At 50.8% G+C, this 15,540-nt stretch overlaps 1 protein-coding gene across 1 annotated transcript in view; it reads right to left on the bottom strand.

Annotated features, from left to right (window-relative positions):
* LZTS1 (leucine zipper tumor suppressor 1) overlaps positions 1–15,232 on the bottom strand; it is a 41,732-nt gene extending 26,500 nt beyond the window's left edge. Inside the window, exon 1 of the mRNA XM_074981827.1 lies at positions 15,183–15,232. The gene's annotated coding sequence lies outside the window, so the exon portion shown is untranslated. The remainder of the gene's footprint in view (positions 1–15,182) is intronic.
* Between the last annotated feature and the right edge of the window lie 308 nt (positions 15,233–15,540).

The raw sequence follows: 15,540 nt of genomic DNA, 5'->3' as shown, positions 1-15,540 counted from the left end.
CAGGGTGGCCACCCTGAACTATCCTACAGATGGGACAGCTCTGTGGCTAAGACTGTCTCTGAGGGCTTGTCTACGCTGGGATTTGTTTGTTTATTTGTTTGTTTGTTTGGTTGGTTAGGTTTGTTTTTTTGTAGAAAACCCCCCTCCCCACCAGAAAAAAGCCCCTTGTGTCCACACTGCAAAGCTTGTTACTCTGGAATAAGAGGGCGTTTAACTCAAAACAGTAACTCCACTAAAATGAATGGCTTTCACTGAGTCCCACTTTTCAGTTTTGAAATTGGCTCAGTATGTACTAAGCAGAGGTAACTGAGATTTAATTGTCCTCCAGGGAGGCATCCCATCAGTGCTCTTATTCCAAAATCGGGCTCTCTAGTGTGAACGCTCCATTTCCAAATGCTCTTGCAGTGTGAACGCTCTTTTCAGAAATAACTTCTTTAGACTTTAGAATAGTGAATTAAGTTACTTCTGAAAAACCCTGCAGCGTAGACCTAGCCTGAGCCATGTGATGGCACACAAATCCATATGGAGCAAGCAGGATTTTGGCTTTTAGTGGAACTCAGCAAGCCTGGAAGGCTTTGATTGCCCAGCAAGATGTGCTGAACAATGCAAGGATAGGTGACAAAACAGCAGTTGCCTAATGTGCTCAGCTCCCTGCACCCCATCTCTCCTCCCTGGCCAGTGGTTAAAAGTGGGGCAGGGTCATTAAAGCCAGGCCATTTCCTGCATGTGGCTGGGCTGGAACAGCAAACATTTCCAGCCTGAGCATGCTGTGCCTGCTCTGTATGGCATCCAGGCTCCCTCTGAATGGAAAACATCCCACGTGCAAAGCAAAGCCTTCATTTGCAAAAGCAAAAAGAAATGATTTCTACCCTCCTTGAAAAGCAGAGCACAGGATCCTACCTGGCTTTCTCCCACACAGCTGCGGTGTTGTTACAGAGGTGCACACAAAGGAATGAGAGGTTACTGTTCCACTCTTCCCTCCCAGCAGAAATACACCTTGTTTTCAATGTCAATGAACATGGGCGACAGAGGGGTCATGGCATATTCCAGAGGGAAATAAACTTATACTGAAACACGGGCCGAGTTCTGCATTCCGGTCCTTGCCTTCAGCCATACCTTCTATTCTAATCCCCTGCCCCTGCACACAGCTCAGCCACTCAACACAGCTTTGCCAATGTCCCTCCATCCTGTCCCCTGCCCCAAGTTTTGGGACCTCAGACAACTCTGCCTAAGTCCCTGGGTCCTGACTTCCAGCCCTGCCACAATCCAGTTCTGGGCTCCCTGATGGCGTTAGTGGACTGTACAGAAGGCCATTACATGAACTGAGGCAAGCTAGGCATCCAGGTAGTTTTCAGCCATCCCCATGCAGAGGTGAATGGTGTGTGGATTCCGGGGGGTGGGGGGGAACACTGGCCACATGCCCCTGCCCCTCCCCACCTCTGCACTGCCCACGCTCTTCCACCTGTCACCTTTGCTCTGCCCTTGCCCTGCCCTCTCCCTGCCCCAGCTCCACACGTCTGCCTCTTCCTGTGGAAGTACCATGCTGCTCCTGGTGGGTGTGGGGCAGTCCCAGCCCCACCACCCACTCCCCAGCCCCTGGAGTGGCATAGCCTGAGAGTATCGCAAGCTAAGAAGCTGATGTTGCTCTCGGGCTGCACCACTCCAGGGCAGGGGGGTGACTGCCACATACTCAATGGAAGCAGGGTGGTGCTGATGGTGAGTGCAGGGGCAGGGGCTGATGCTAGGGGTGCATGTGATCCCTGTGCCCCCCGTGCCTTGCCTATGTCCCCATGAATCATGAAAAGATACAAAACCTTGGCCTTTGAGGTTTAAGCCACTCTATTAGAGAGAAGGACAAGGCCCATGCAGGGGGGCAGACGGCCTCACATCTGCTACTGCGTGGTTGTTACACCTCCCTCTGAAGAAGTTGGTGCTTTAAGAGCCAGGAGGCTGAAGGAGCTAGCCAGTGGGTGTGAGGTGACCTGGTAATTCCTTTCTTACTATGCCTCATGACACCAAAATCAGCAGCAGCAGTCTAGGCGAGGGGTCACTGCCAATGCTACTACATTTTGCCCAAATGTCATTTATCTATTAGCTCTTTCTTACATTGTGTAGTTATTATCTGTACTGCACTAGCACCCGGAGGCTCTGTCCATTCGGAGATTGGAGCCCCACTGTGCTAGGTGCTGTACAGCCAGCCAGAAAAACAGTGCCTCCCCAAGAAATAACATCTGCATAAAGCAAAAAAGGACAGAGCCAGAAAAACAAAAGGCCCCAAGAATCCAATCTATTCCCAGCCTTATTTTGCCACATGAATTTCCGAATGGCGTCAGTGATTTAACACCCGAGCAGCGTGCGCACACGTGCCGCCTCAGTCAGGCTCTTGGCACAAAGAAAACGTGCAGGAGCCACAGCTCAATATTCCCAGGGTGGAGAGAGCTTTTTCGTTTGTTTCATTCCTAAGAGCATCTGGCTTTTCCCACTAATGAGCGAGTAATGCCGCAATGAAAACATCGCTAATTGGAAACTCAGCTCTGAATCTCCTGGTCTCCTCTTTTCTCTCGTATGAGTTTGCTGAATCTTTGGAGACTCAGGGTTGATGCCTGCAAGACACAGAGAGCCCACCCCCCACAGCCATGTCTACTAAAGTCAGAGGCTATTCACAGCTCTCTGTTGGTAAGAAATTCATGCTCTGCTGATAGAGACGCCAATTTATTAAGCAACAGCAGGAAGCTGGGACTAGGACGCTGATCCTTCCAGCACCATATGCGCAGGATTCTAAACCATCAAATGACAACCTCCCTGATCTGTGAGAACACAAGAACGGCTGTACTGGGCTAGACCAAAAGTCCAGCTAGCCCAGTCTCCTGTCTTCCAACAGTGGCCAATAGCAGATGCCCCAGAGGGAGTGAACCGAACAGGTGACCATCAAGTGATCCCTCTCCTGTTATCCATTTCCAGCCTCTGATGAACAGAGGCCAGGGACACCATTCCTACCCACCCTGGCTAATAGACATGGATGGACCTAACCTCAATGAGCTGTATAAATTCCCTTCTCTTTCCATTACAAGTTCCTTGATAGAGATAGCTGTATAGCTCCTCACATCCCAGTACGAGGTGTTCCGGCCACATGGTGACAAAGAATCCCTAGCAAGGAATAGCTCTTGGGGGTGTTGGCAGCAGACAATGGTTCAGGAAGGATTAATGAGAGATAAGGAAGCCTGTTGACTGACAGTCACACCCACCACCTTACCTGGTAGGGTGACCAGGTGTCTTGATAAAATTGGGACTGGCCCAATATTCAACCCTTTTTCCCACGTCCCGACCAACATATGATCGCGAGAGTATTTGTCCTAATATTCAGGTGAGGAGGCCAGTTGTGAGCCAGTGGCAGGTATGGGAAGGACGGCTGGGGAGGGCTGTGGGGTGTGAGGAAGTGAGAAGTGGATGGAGGACTACACAGCTAGCCAACGACACAGGCAGGCAGGGGGAAGAGGGGAGGGGAGGAGGAACACAGTGGTGGGGCCCCTCAGGGAGAAGGCAGAACTAGAGACACAGTGGGGACACAGGCGGGCTGGGAGTGAGTGTGTGCATGTGCAGGAGGGGTCAAACATGGGTGGATCCAACAGCACCCCAATATCTTACTGTTGTGATCTGGTCACCCTACTTCCTGGGGCTTGGTCTACACTGAACAGTTTAGATTAACCTAACTAGAAAGCTCAGAGGTGTCAAAAGGGTACGCTCCCAAGTACCACATCAAAGCCTGCCGAACCCCCGGTGCAGACGTGACGAGGTAGATGGAAGAATTTCTCTATCCACCTAGCTACCGCTGCTCAAGTGGTGGGGAAAATAAAAACCCTTTCCATCAGCACAGAAAACAGCTGTATTACAGTGCTGTAACAGCGCAGACATGGTACTGCTGCTCTACCGCCATACTACCCATGGCAGAGACATAGCCTGGGAGTGCCTCCTCCCAGCCGAACAGATGCAAAGCGATTGTTCTCTCTCCTGGAGGAGGGTGAATGGGACCTTGCAGGTTATTTTTGGGCCCTGGAACAGTGTGAGGCTGACAGCTGATGCCGAGGTGGGTGACAGCTGAATGCCGAATGCAGCTTTCACTTCAGATCCGAAAGGCCCTTTTCACTCATCTATTTCTGAATTAATAAAACAGGATCTGCCAAGATGCGGCAGAAGGAAGGAACACCCCCCCCCCAAAAAAAAAAAAAAAAGATGGTCAAAAGGGTCTGCCTTGACCCAGGCACTAACCAACCTCTTGGACCTCTCTGCAGGGTGCTCTGCTGGGTTACCTCTGAGGTGTGCTTGGGCAGCAGGGAAAAGACTGTCTCTGTTCTGTGCTTGTGCAGTGCACTGCAGGGCCCTTGTCTTTGAGTAGGGTGCTTAGGCACCACCAGAATACAAAGAATTAACAACAGCTAAGGGAGAAAAGTGAAGGTCTCAGAGCCTGGCTTCTTAGCTGAACTGCCCAGACCTCGCTCAAGTTGAAAATCACGTGGAGACAGTTCCCAGATGGGTCTCTAGATACTTTCCACATCCTGATCCCACCAGAAATGCCACTAAAATCACTCTTCCTTGTGGCCCTTCCAAGACCCACTCTAATACACCAGAAAAGGGGGAGACCCCATTCCTGCACACCATCTGGGCAACTGCCGCCTAGGCAGGAAGGGTTGCAAATACGTTTCCCACCCCTGAAGGGCGATCAGCTAATGCCCAGAAGCGTGGCTTTGGTTTTCCCCACATAAGCTCCAGCAGCTTGTAAGACAACAGTCCAAAAGGCCTGAATATACTGGGTCTGGCAGTATAACAAGGGCATTGTATCAGCAGGTGATGGTACCACATCACTGTCATGATGATGTACGCAAGGGCTCCTGCTATTGCTACAGTTGGCAGGAAATGTTAGGAGACACGCACAATAGGGGCAGAGTAGGGTGGGCAGCCAGCTTGCCCAAAGCCAGGTATCTTGACTCCCAAATTTCCGTCATAACCACAATACATCAAGGCCTAGGAAAACAACACATTTCTCCCTAGCCCTGCTACCTACAATTAAATCTGCAATAATGGACCTGTAGTGAAAGGCGTCAGCCTCAGGCCCTTCATTCCCCGAGTGCTAGGAAGTGCCTCTCCTGGTTGTTAGAGCTGTGAATAAACCCTGCAAATATACAGGGACTATTTGCCTTTCCAAGGATAGCAAAAAAGTTAAAAGTTGAGCTGCAGGTTGCCATGGAGATGGGGTCCTGATTACAACCTTCTCTTCTCTTTTCTCCTTCTTTTGACCTAATAACGGGAAATTGGTAACTAACGGGGAACAGGCCTTCATCAGTCTCATATGGAGTGGAGCTTCTGATACATACGCAGGTCAGCACAGCACCAGGGAGATGCCAATTCCCACTCCTCCTATCTTATGCCCACTGGAATCAGCGCCCCTGGGTTTGCCCGCAGTAGAGCTTTTTCGCCTTGAGTTAATTGTTTGCTGATGTATGAACTAGTGTGAGTAGGTCCCACAAGTGGGTCCTGGGACTTTCCTCCCCTCCCCCCAGGAAGAATTTAACCTCAGAATTACCTTAATTTTACGGATGCAGATACCATTACAATTGGGAAGTGTGTGTGAGAGAGAGAGAGGATCCCAGATCTGAGCTTGGAAACTGAATGTGTGATTAAGAAACCAGCTCCTATGAGAGCCAGCAAGGATGTAGGGTTATGGAGAGTTTCTGACTGTCACGGTCCAGCTGAAATCCCTCCAAGGGAAAGTAGCAGAGAGAATTGCTCTGAAGGCTTCTCTCCTGCAGGCAACATAAATGTGTGTGTCCCATCTCCTTGAGCTTTCACCTCCCTTCATTGCTGCTCTTGTATTCCCCTGCACAACTCACTTAGCTCAATTGCTACATTACCATTCCGGGAGGCACCCTTGTTCTGCCAGTGTCGCTCACTGCTTCCTCCCTTTTTGCCCTAATCTCAACAGACTTCCATCAAGTGACCTTTCCTGGAAGAATAAGGAGCCCAAGACCTCTAGGTTCATTCCTTAAGCTCCCATTTCAAGGTCAGCTTGGGCCAAGCATTCCCTCTTCTTAGCTCTACACATATTTCCCCCTACACTGTGGAAGAAGAACTGGGACTTATGTACATCTTCTTCTGGGGCAGTCCAGTCATTCGTGCCCCCATAGTTTTATAGTGACTGCATGAGCATCCCCCTAGGTAGAACCTCAAACCTGCACCCATTTCTTCAAACAACATTCCACCCTCTGACAGAAGAAAATCAGGTTTTACTCCCTTTGCTGGTTACCTACAGAGCTGCATGAGTCTCACAGGCTACACAAGTAATTCTAACCTACAGATGCTGCTATGCCGCCCCCCGCCCTGTGCTGATCCGTAAAGGAAATGGGTTATTGCTGCCCTAGGTATGTAGTCACAGCTCTTCAACTCAAGGCGCATCATTGTTTTAGTTCTAGAGGTCAGTATCCAACCCCCAATTTGTTAGCCATCACACAACACCCACCAGGGTCATTGCCTGGGTTGGAAAACAAAGACCTACAGTACTGCACCAAAGACCTTCATCACCCGAGCAATAGCTCCCTTTGCTGGCAGCAGTAAGAGGCTGCTAAACTCTCGTGATCCAGCCACTACAGGACACTTTTTGCACTTTTGCACTCAGCCCTCCTGGGAGTTCCAATGGTTAAGGGCTGGAACTCCCCTTGACTGAGAGTTTTGGTTTATTCAAAACCAAAAGCAGCAGGCAAACCTTTCTTATGTAAACAGCGCCCTATATTCTGTTATCTGAAACAAGGACATGTCTCCTGGGGTTACTCATTTTAATCTATGCACAGGGCAATTTAGTATCAGCTGCTACAGATTTCAGTGTATAAGCCTTTATGTGCTGAAGTCAGACTTTTCTTACTTCGCATAAAGACTTCTGCCTCGGTGTCTCACTGATCAAATCCAAGACTGCCAGCAATGCATACATAGAGTTTATGTACCTACTATGGAAGGTCCAGCATAGCTACAGCATCTAAGCATCATAAGCAGAATAAGGAAAAGCAACTTTTCCATCTGAAATAACGATACTTCCTATTCCTCTCTTGCTCTTCAGCCAAACCCTTGGTTGTGTTCATGTCCTACACTATTGGGTAAAGGTGATTCTACTGTGGTTGAAATAGCAGCAGAGGAGCAGTCTGCAGAGCAGAGCTGGATATGCACTAACACATGAAGGCTAACACCATCCTTCGTTCTCTTTCTCTCTCCCCGTCCTACTAATCTGGACCATCCTTAGCACTTGTGGGGCCTGAGGGAGTACTATTAAACTGGTGCTTCTATGCATGATGGGGTAGGAGTGGGTTGTGATTGTTTTCAGGTGTGATTTTATAATCTTCAGCAACACACTAATGAAATATTTTAAAGCAAATTTTAAACTAAGGTCCTGTAGACCAGCACAGAAAATTCATAAACTGACAGTATAGACCCACAGTTGGCAATTGCCTGTTAAATGGCTTCATTACCACTTGAATGACTTTTTCACAGGTTCAGTGTTCTGCTAACAGGTCTGGGAGGCATTTGGCAGAGAAAGCAGAGCCACAGAACAAGAAACAAGAAGAACAGGGTGGACATGAAAATCCATTGGTGCCCCGAATTTTCAGGTGCCCTGCGCATCTGTGTATGGATGAGGATGGCTCTGCTCCTAGTGTTCTCAAGTGTGCATTGCACCCTCTCACTCCTGTGCTATTCAACCCATCTTAGGTGCAGCAGCAGTTGCGGGAAATGTGTAGCAAATCCAGTTCCCTTTTTGCATTTTTCTCCTTCTGTCTATGGAAGCTTGGCCCATTGTGAAATCCGCCCCTTTAATTCCTGGCTGCCGAAGGAGGCGCTGACATCAAAGAAGAAACGTACTTCCAACTTGCAAGGAATATTCAATTAACTTTTAAACGAGATTGTTGCTAACCCGCATGCAGAGATATCATTTAATTGTTTTTTAAGAAAAATATACAGGAGCTTAACATTTCACACAGGCATGTCTGCTGGTACAGTAGCAGTCTTTGCTGCTGCTGCAACTGATGGCTTATTAAATGTCAATTAAAGATTGAAATGCTCCTTGCAATTTGCATGCTGAATTAGAATCTGTGACATAGTTTTCTTTGTTTATGCAATATGGCAACTGGCCAAATTCATCCCTCTCGCATATGTGAATCCTCAATAAACTCCCCTTAGAAAATTCCACTGATGGCAAAGGGGCTCACATTATTACATGGCAAGGTAAAATGAGATTCCCTTTCTCTTAAAGCAGGATGTAGGCAAGAATCCAGCTGGAAGCTCTGTCTCACACCTGGCCAGAGCTAGCACCCTAAGGCAGAAAAATGCTTGCCTCCCACAAAGCAATAGGCTCAGAAGAAGAGCCTCTGTAATACAAAAAATAACAATAATATTATCATAAGGAACTTGCTTGTGCATGGGAGCATTGCTGCCCTCTGCTGCATGGAATCAGACCTTTTGTCACAGGGTTTATGCCGCAAACAAAGCTAACAGAGATTCTCTTTTAGCTCGAGCGGGAGCGGGCTGTGCTTTTGCAGCAGGAGGCTCCTAGTTGTGTCCCTGGTGTGTCCAGCCTTTGTGGTGATGGGGAGCAAAATGGTGACAATACGGTAGCCTTTTCATGCTGCCCTGTACCATGATGCGGTCTGTAGGTGCTACAGCCATACAAATAATATAATAGCAAATGTTCAGAGCTGGTTAGGAGGCACATACTGACAGTCTTTCCAAACCTTCTCAGGTTCCAGCCATTACTAATCAGCCCCCAACACCACCCCTACTTTTAGATCATGGTCACTACTTCTTTGCAACCAGTATCTCTTGAGATGAGAGCCTCAAAGACCCATGAGGCAACTGGACCATTGGCTCTATGCTTTGATTGTCCTCGCAGGGCCCGGCTTCTGTCACGGCTTATCCGTGATTTCAGAGACCTTTTTTTTTCTTCTTCTTCTTCTTACTGTTTGTGCACCTAAAAAGATTCTCCCAGGGAAAACCATAAAGACAAACTGCAGAGCAGTAAGACAAACATGCAATGTCAAATACATCAGGTAGCTGGTGACTTCTAAGGCCTTCCAACCAACCATCTAACCAGGAGAAACACATGACATAGCAGAAAGGAATACAGAGACAGGCGGGAAAGTAAACAATCAGGCAGCAAGAAGAAATACTCAGCTTTCCCATCACTGCTAAATTCTCAGCTACACAGAAGTCCTCGGGTCCTATTAAGTCCAGCTAGATCTGGTTGGAAACATATTTTGTGCCATGTTGAACCTGAAATGGTTTGCAGAAACATCTTTGGTTTGATTAATTTTTGGTGAAAAACCTGCCAGGCACCTTTCCATGGACAGTCTGCATGTCTTCTTGCCAGGTAGGCTGTTGGGAATCTTGTCCTCCTTAGGTAGGCCTATTTGAGTGCCAGCCATGCCAGCACTCAAATCATCTTATCCTCCATTGCACAGACAGCTGTGAATGTACACAGGGTGCATGGAGTTCTTATGGGGTTAGTGCCTGGTGAATTGTACTTCTCTGCATGCCTCTAATGCCTCCTTTAAGAGCATAACCCCATGTCAACCTGTACCACTCACTCACAGGATGAGAAAAGGGTCTCCAAGGAAGAAGGGAATCTAACAATCTGGGGTTAATTAGCTCAATCTGCTTGAGCCCAGCAGCCAGTGGAGTCCTGGGACAATAGAACAGCAGTCATCCTGGCAGCTAGTGTTATGATGCAATGACTCAAGTTCAGCTGCCCCTCTGCACAATCACTGCTACACCTGCCGGGATGTTTCAGGGTTACTGCCACAGCACATGGTGTCTCACATGGGGCAGAGAAATATTCCCAGCAGCGTTTAATCATCTAACAGCCACAGGCTGACTGGCACTATGGTGGCATCCCAAAACTTTCCACTTCTTTCTGATGGCCAGTCCATGGCCTCCCTCAGTTTTCCCAGTCCTGGTGCCCTTTCCTATCCATCCGTCCACCCAACCATGTGCCTCTCCCCATCTTTCTCTCTTCACCAAAGCATCTGAACACACCTCCCCTGGGCAACCTGAGGGCAAGACAAGGTTTGTACAATGAACAGGAGGGTGCCTGGAATGGATCCCACTTTCGAATGGTTTTGCTGCTTTGCATCCCTGCCCCAGCCAGCAGCCCCTCCATGCCAGAAGCTGAGTGACTCTGCTGTTCTGCCCCTGCAGCTGCTGCCGCTTGGGACTGCATCACAGTCTGTTGTGGCCTAGAAGTGCCTGTAGCCACTATGGCTGCTCCTTTGGGCTGGTTAGCTAGCAGGCTCTTGAGCAGTTCCGTCACTTTGCTGTCAGTTTTGGAGCCAGTGCCCTCCGTCAGAGCTGGAACTGCAGTCCTTACCTTAGAATGCAGCTACGGTGGAGTGGGAAGGGGCAGTTTCCCACCTGAGGGGAGACACCTCTGCTCCTGCTTCTCCAGCTAGTGTGCTGGACCTCGCAGTCTCTTCCCAGTGGCAGGAGGGGTTAGCTGCCCAAGCTCATACCTGGGGTGGGAAGCCCTCCTGCCCCTGTTGCCATGGCTACATTTCTCCCCTTGACTTCACCTATTTGATTTCTGGCATGCAGGCATCTCGTCCCCTTCTTCCCTCGCTCCAGTGCATCTAACACCCTTTTGTGGGGACCATCCATCTTTTGCTGCATCCCTAGTCACCTTCCCCCACATGCACACATCCAAAGCTGCACTTCTCTTTTTCCTCAACTCACTCCAAGCTCCTTCTCTGTTCTCTTCACCTCACCCTGGCTCTGTCTCTGCTCTCCTTCCCTCAGGCTATCTACCTCATGTCCTGGGCACATCCGCCCACTTCCCAACCTCTTTCAGAGTATCAGTTTGTCTCATTTCCACCTGAGCAGAGCCTGGAGCTTGCCAAATCCCGTGTGAGAGTCACTGGGGCAAGCCCAGGGATTTGGAGGTGACCCCTGGCTTGGACTGCAACCACTCGGAAGTGTGAGCTGGTCAGAGGGCTGTGGTTCAGGCTCTGTCTCTCAGAAATGTTGCTGAGAGAGCTGAGGAGCTGTAACCAAGATGGCTGACAGGCCCTTGAGGGAGAGTTCACCCTGGGTCATGTTTGCTCCTTGCACCCCTGATTCTAGGCAGTGAATAAGAACCCTCCTGGGCCAGCCTGTATAAAGCATCCTGCTCCCTCCCCTCCCACTGCTTCTAAAAAAACCAAACACGTCTCCTCCTGGACATCAGCTGGCCTCTGTTCAAGATCAGTCTGGACAGTCCCTGCCTATTGGCAGATGCCCCCTCCGAGCTCTCCTGCCACAGGTGGGGGTGTGGCAGAAGCAGCTTCTGCTCAGTGCCATTGATAGGAGCTGTTAAACAGCCATTCTGGGAGAGGACTCAGTGGAAGGCCCCATTCCTGTGCAGTCAACTTGCCTTTGAACCTGGGAATGGCTGAACGAGCAAGTGCGCAGCTCAGTTCTCCAGGGCTTGACACAGTCACAAGCAAAGATACCGACTGTGACATACGCTTATTCTCCCCAGCACTGGAGCAGAGTGCCAGGTTGGAGTATCTTTGCTTTTTCTCCCCTCCAATGAGACTGGCTTTGGGGTACCCTCTTTGTCCCCATTCTCCCAGTTGGAGACCGGGCTCAGGGAACCCTGGTTTTCTGCACCCCACATTCCTAACCTGCTTCACTGGGTTTGAGTTGCCCCTTTCCTGTGAGAAACTAATGTTCATTTGCCTCCCACAACTCTCCAGCCCTGCCTGCCAGTGAAGAATGACTAAGGAAGTGGGTGGAAATAGAGTGAATTAAGACCAATTTAGCAGCCTGTGGTGCCAAGCGCGGGTGTCATATAGGGAATTGGGTCTGCTACAGACACAGCTGGGTATCTCCAACACTAGTGAACTGACAGGGATGAAGGGTACAGTACAGTATGGCATGTACTCAGCATGTAATTGTGGCTGTGATTGTAACAGAGACCGTGGGGGTATAACTGAGTGAGACAAAAAGGCCAGATTTCGGGGGGGGGGGGGTAATCCCGTGTTTTGGGGTGCACTTTTGCCCATGCAATTAATGGCACTGATATTTTTGGCAGCCACTGTGCATAGCACCAGTGGCTTTTTTTTTTGCACTCACAATTCATTGCACCAGTGATTCTGCATTGACAGATGTCTGAATGGCAGTGTTTGTGTATGTTCAATATGGCCTCTTTTAGGATGAGGTCAGAAAGGGCTGTGAGACAGAGAAGCTCTGAGCTGGGGCTATGTAGGTTTGGGTGTGCTGGTGAGAGTGGATGTGATTACAAGGGTGTGCATGAGGCGGTGGATGTACTAAGAACTTGGCAGGGTCTTCTCTGGCGACGTATTTAATCAGGGTCTGGAGTGACAGAATCAGGAATTCAGACTGTGCTGACTCATTAGGATGTTTGTTCCAGGTGGTGCACTCCACCGAGATCACATCTGCTCACACTCCTACTCACCACAACACTCAGCCAGAAAAACAACCTCGCTGGCTCTATTTAAACAATGGGCATTAAGGGGAGGGATAAACGTATGGTTGCTCAAATACAAGGGATCAGGCATTGCTTTTTCGCCCCATACAAGCTGGGTTTCAATAAGCCTTAGGTCACAAAGGCAATGAGTTTGCTGGTCTCAGCTTCATAAATAGTCTCAGTTGATCTTCTCTGGTCAACAGGGATGCAGGACTACTTAGGAGGAGGGGACATCAGGGCAGAGCTGTGAGGGGATTCAGGACTAAAGTGTTGTATTATGGGAAGGTTCTGAAGGCAAATGCCATTCTCACATGACATGGGTTAGTATCCACTGATCTAATGACACAGACCAACATTCCCTCTAATTTTTCCATCCATGTGCAGAATAAATTTTGTTATATGCACATATGGATCTGCACCCCCCACAGACTCACATGCTGCCTGCTGTGGGCACTGTGGGCACTCTGCTAATCAGCTGGACAGCATCCAAATATCTCCTGGGAGGCCACCCAAGTGCTCAGCTTACAGGGAACACTGATTTAGACTCTGTAGGTCAGGGTGGAGCTGTGCTGACAGAGCTATGCACACAGGAAGCCTGTACAGAACTTTCCCACAGTGGGCCTACCTCTTATATGTTATAAACTTCACACATGTACCCAATTTACCTGAATATGTAAAAGAAGCACACGCTCCAAGGACACCCCACCAAGATTACGTTCTAACGGAGCAGGGAAAATCCAGTCACGCTGTGAAGTGGTGAGCCCATCCAACGCTGGAAGCAAACCCCAGCACACATTTCCTGCCAGCCTCCGTGGGCATCCTCCAAACTTCTAACCAGCTAGGGAGCTGCGAGAGACTGCGATGATGCACTGCATAATGCCCGTCACCATTGTCATGCCTAAGTTTTTGCATCCATGGGCAGAATGAAGTTTGTTCTGTGCACCAAGGCACACGCAGATGTGCACCACCCATAGAAACACAGGCTGCCAGCTGTGGGCGCGCTACTAATCAGCTGGGTAGCATCTGAACCTCTCCTGGGCAGCCACTTAAGTGCTCAACTTGCAGGGAACACCAGACACTGCTGGAAGACAGGATATCCCAGCACCATGCACACACACACACGCACAATGAACACACCCATACACAAACACACCTAGAGGCACTCACATCTACAGAGGCTCACAGCTCTATACACCCACACAAGCCACAATCAATTTCGCCTTCACACTGCGTGCTTCTCTCTCTCCATTAACACTACCCACCTACTCACTGCTCTCCCACAGCAACTTATGTCTTATGCAAGCGATTAGCCCTTTTCGTGAGCGCTGCACTGAGTTGGGAACACCAAAGCGAAGAGTCCTTATTGCAGCGCCAGCTCTTATCTTCCCAGGCAGTTCACAGCTTCCCAGCCTAGCAGAGCCGGATGTATCACTCCCCTGCACTTTAACTGAACCAAACTAGACCTTGAGGCTCTTGCACAAGTGAGATGTTCCCCACGCGCTTCCCGAAAGAAACGTTCAAGGTGCAAGAGCAAGGGCAAGGAAGGAGCTGGGCGCGACACAACGAGCTGCGCTCTGACAGCGCGCACCGAGTAACTGGTAGGAAGCAACGCACATTTCTTGAAGTTTCTGTGCTGGACAGCACAGAGTTAATGGTTTCGTATTGGGTAAGAGCGACTCCTGGCTTTCCGGTGACCTCTGCCTCCCTTTGTGCCTGAGCCCTGTGTGCTGTAATCTGTAGGCTCTGAGTTCGGCTGTGTGTCTGTTAAGATTCAACACAGGACTGTGCAGAAAACACACAGAGCAACCCACGGGTTAAGTTGTGCTGTTTGTGTGTCCACAGTGCTGGGTGTGAAGTCCGTATTGTACAGTGTGACTACATTGTGCATTGTGCTGCCAAACAGGTGTGCCCTGGGTGTGCCAAACCGGTCTGCAGTTTGCATGGGGTGTTGCCGGTGCCGTGTGGCACTTCCATGCGTGTCAGTTGCACTGACCGCCGCCTGTTGTGCCTGCGTTGTGTATGTTCTCTATTGCCTCTGCACACTGCAGACCTACTGCATGTGCACCGTATGTGTAGCCCCTAGAATTGAGCCAGGCAGCCCCTGCTGAGCCGACTGACCAAAAGTGCTTGGATCTTACCCCTCCCCGCTCTAGTTCTCGGTGCTCCCATCACCTCCCTACCCCTCCGAGAAGTCCCCATCCCTCCTCTGGCACAGGGGCTGCAACAAGGGGCAGCCGCTCGCCCGGCTTGCGGCGCTTTCCCTCCCCTGCAGGCTTTACACGGTTCTGTTCAATGGCTCTCAGCACCTCTCCCCGCTCCGCTGTGCGCTCTGTTCCCCCACCCCTGCATAGGTGCATTTCTCGTGTCCAGCTCCCCCGGGACAAACTCAACCTCCTCACAGCCCGCTCAGCTGGAGCCAAACTCCGGCACAGGGCGCCCCAGCCTGCTCTCTGCCCGCCCCCGCCCAGAGGTGCTGGCTCTGAGGGGTTTCCCTTATGTTTCAAGAGCTTTCAGCGCCGCACTGCCCCCGCCCGAAGGGCTTCTCCCCCCGGCGTCTACACTAGCCCGACGGCCCCTGCAGCGCCGGCCCCCGGCCGCCCCGCCACCCCAAGTGCAGAGCGGTCCCTCCCGCTGCGGCCCCGCCTGGCTCTGCGCCCGGCCCCGGGAGGGGAAGAGATTCTTGCGCTACCTTGGGCCGTGCGGGTCTTCTCCGCCCTCGCCTGCTCCATGGAAGCGCCCCGCGCCCGGCGCCGCCGCGCTCCTACCGGCAAGCTGGCTCCGCGCCCGGCCGCTGCGCCCCGCTCCATCCCCGGCAGCAGCCGCTCCATCGCGGCAAGGCGAGGCGGAGGCGGGGCTGCGCGCCGCTTGCCCCGCGCTCATTGGCTGCAAGGCGGGAGCCCAGCCACCGGCTTTGTGTCCTGCCGACAGCTGGGCGTGTGTCAGGAGCACCCCCCCCCTCCAGCCTCGGCGCCCGCACCCCGTTCCCAAAGCGCCCCCGCTGCCCGGGACAGCAGAGAGGTCCCTGCCTCATTCCCCTGGGCTGCAGA

This window comes from Carettochelys insculpta, chromosome 31, assembly GCF_033958435.1.
Source record: "Carettochelys insculpta isolate YL-2023 chromosome 31, ASM3395843v1, whole genome shotgun sequence".
NCBI lineage: Eukaryota > Metazoa > Chordata > Testudines > Carettochelyidae > Carettochelys > Carettochelys insculpta.
Note: the sequence above shows the minus strand (reverse complement) of the source record. Positions and strands in the feature narration are given on the sequence as shown.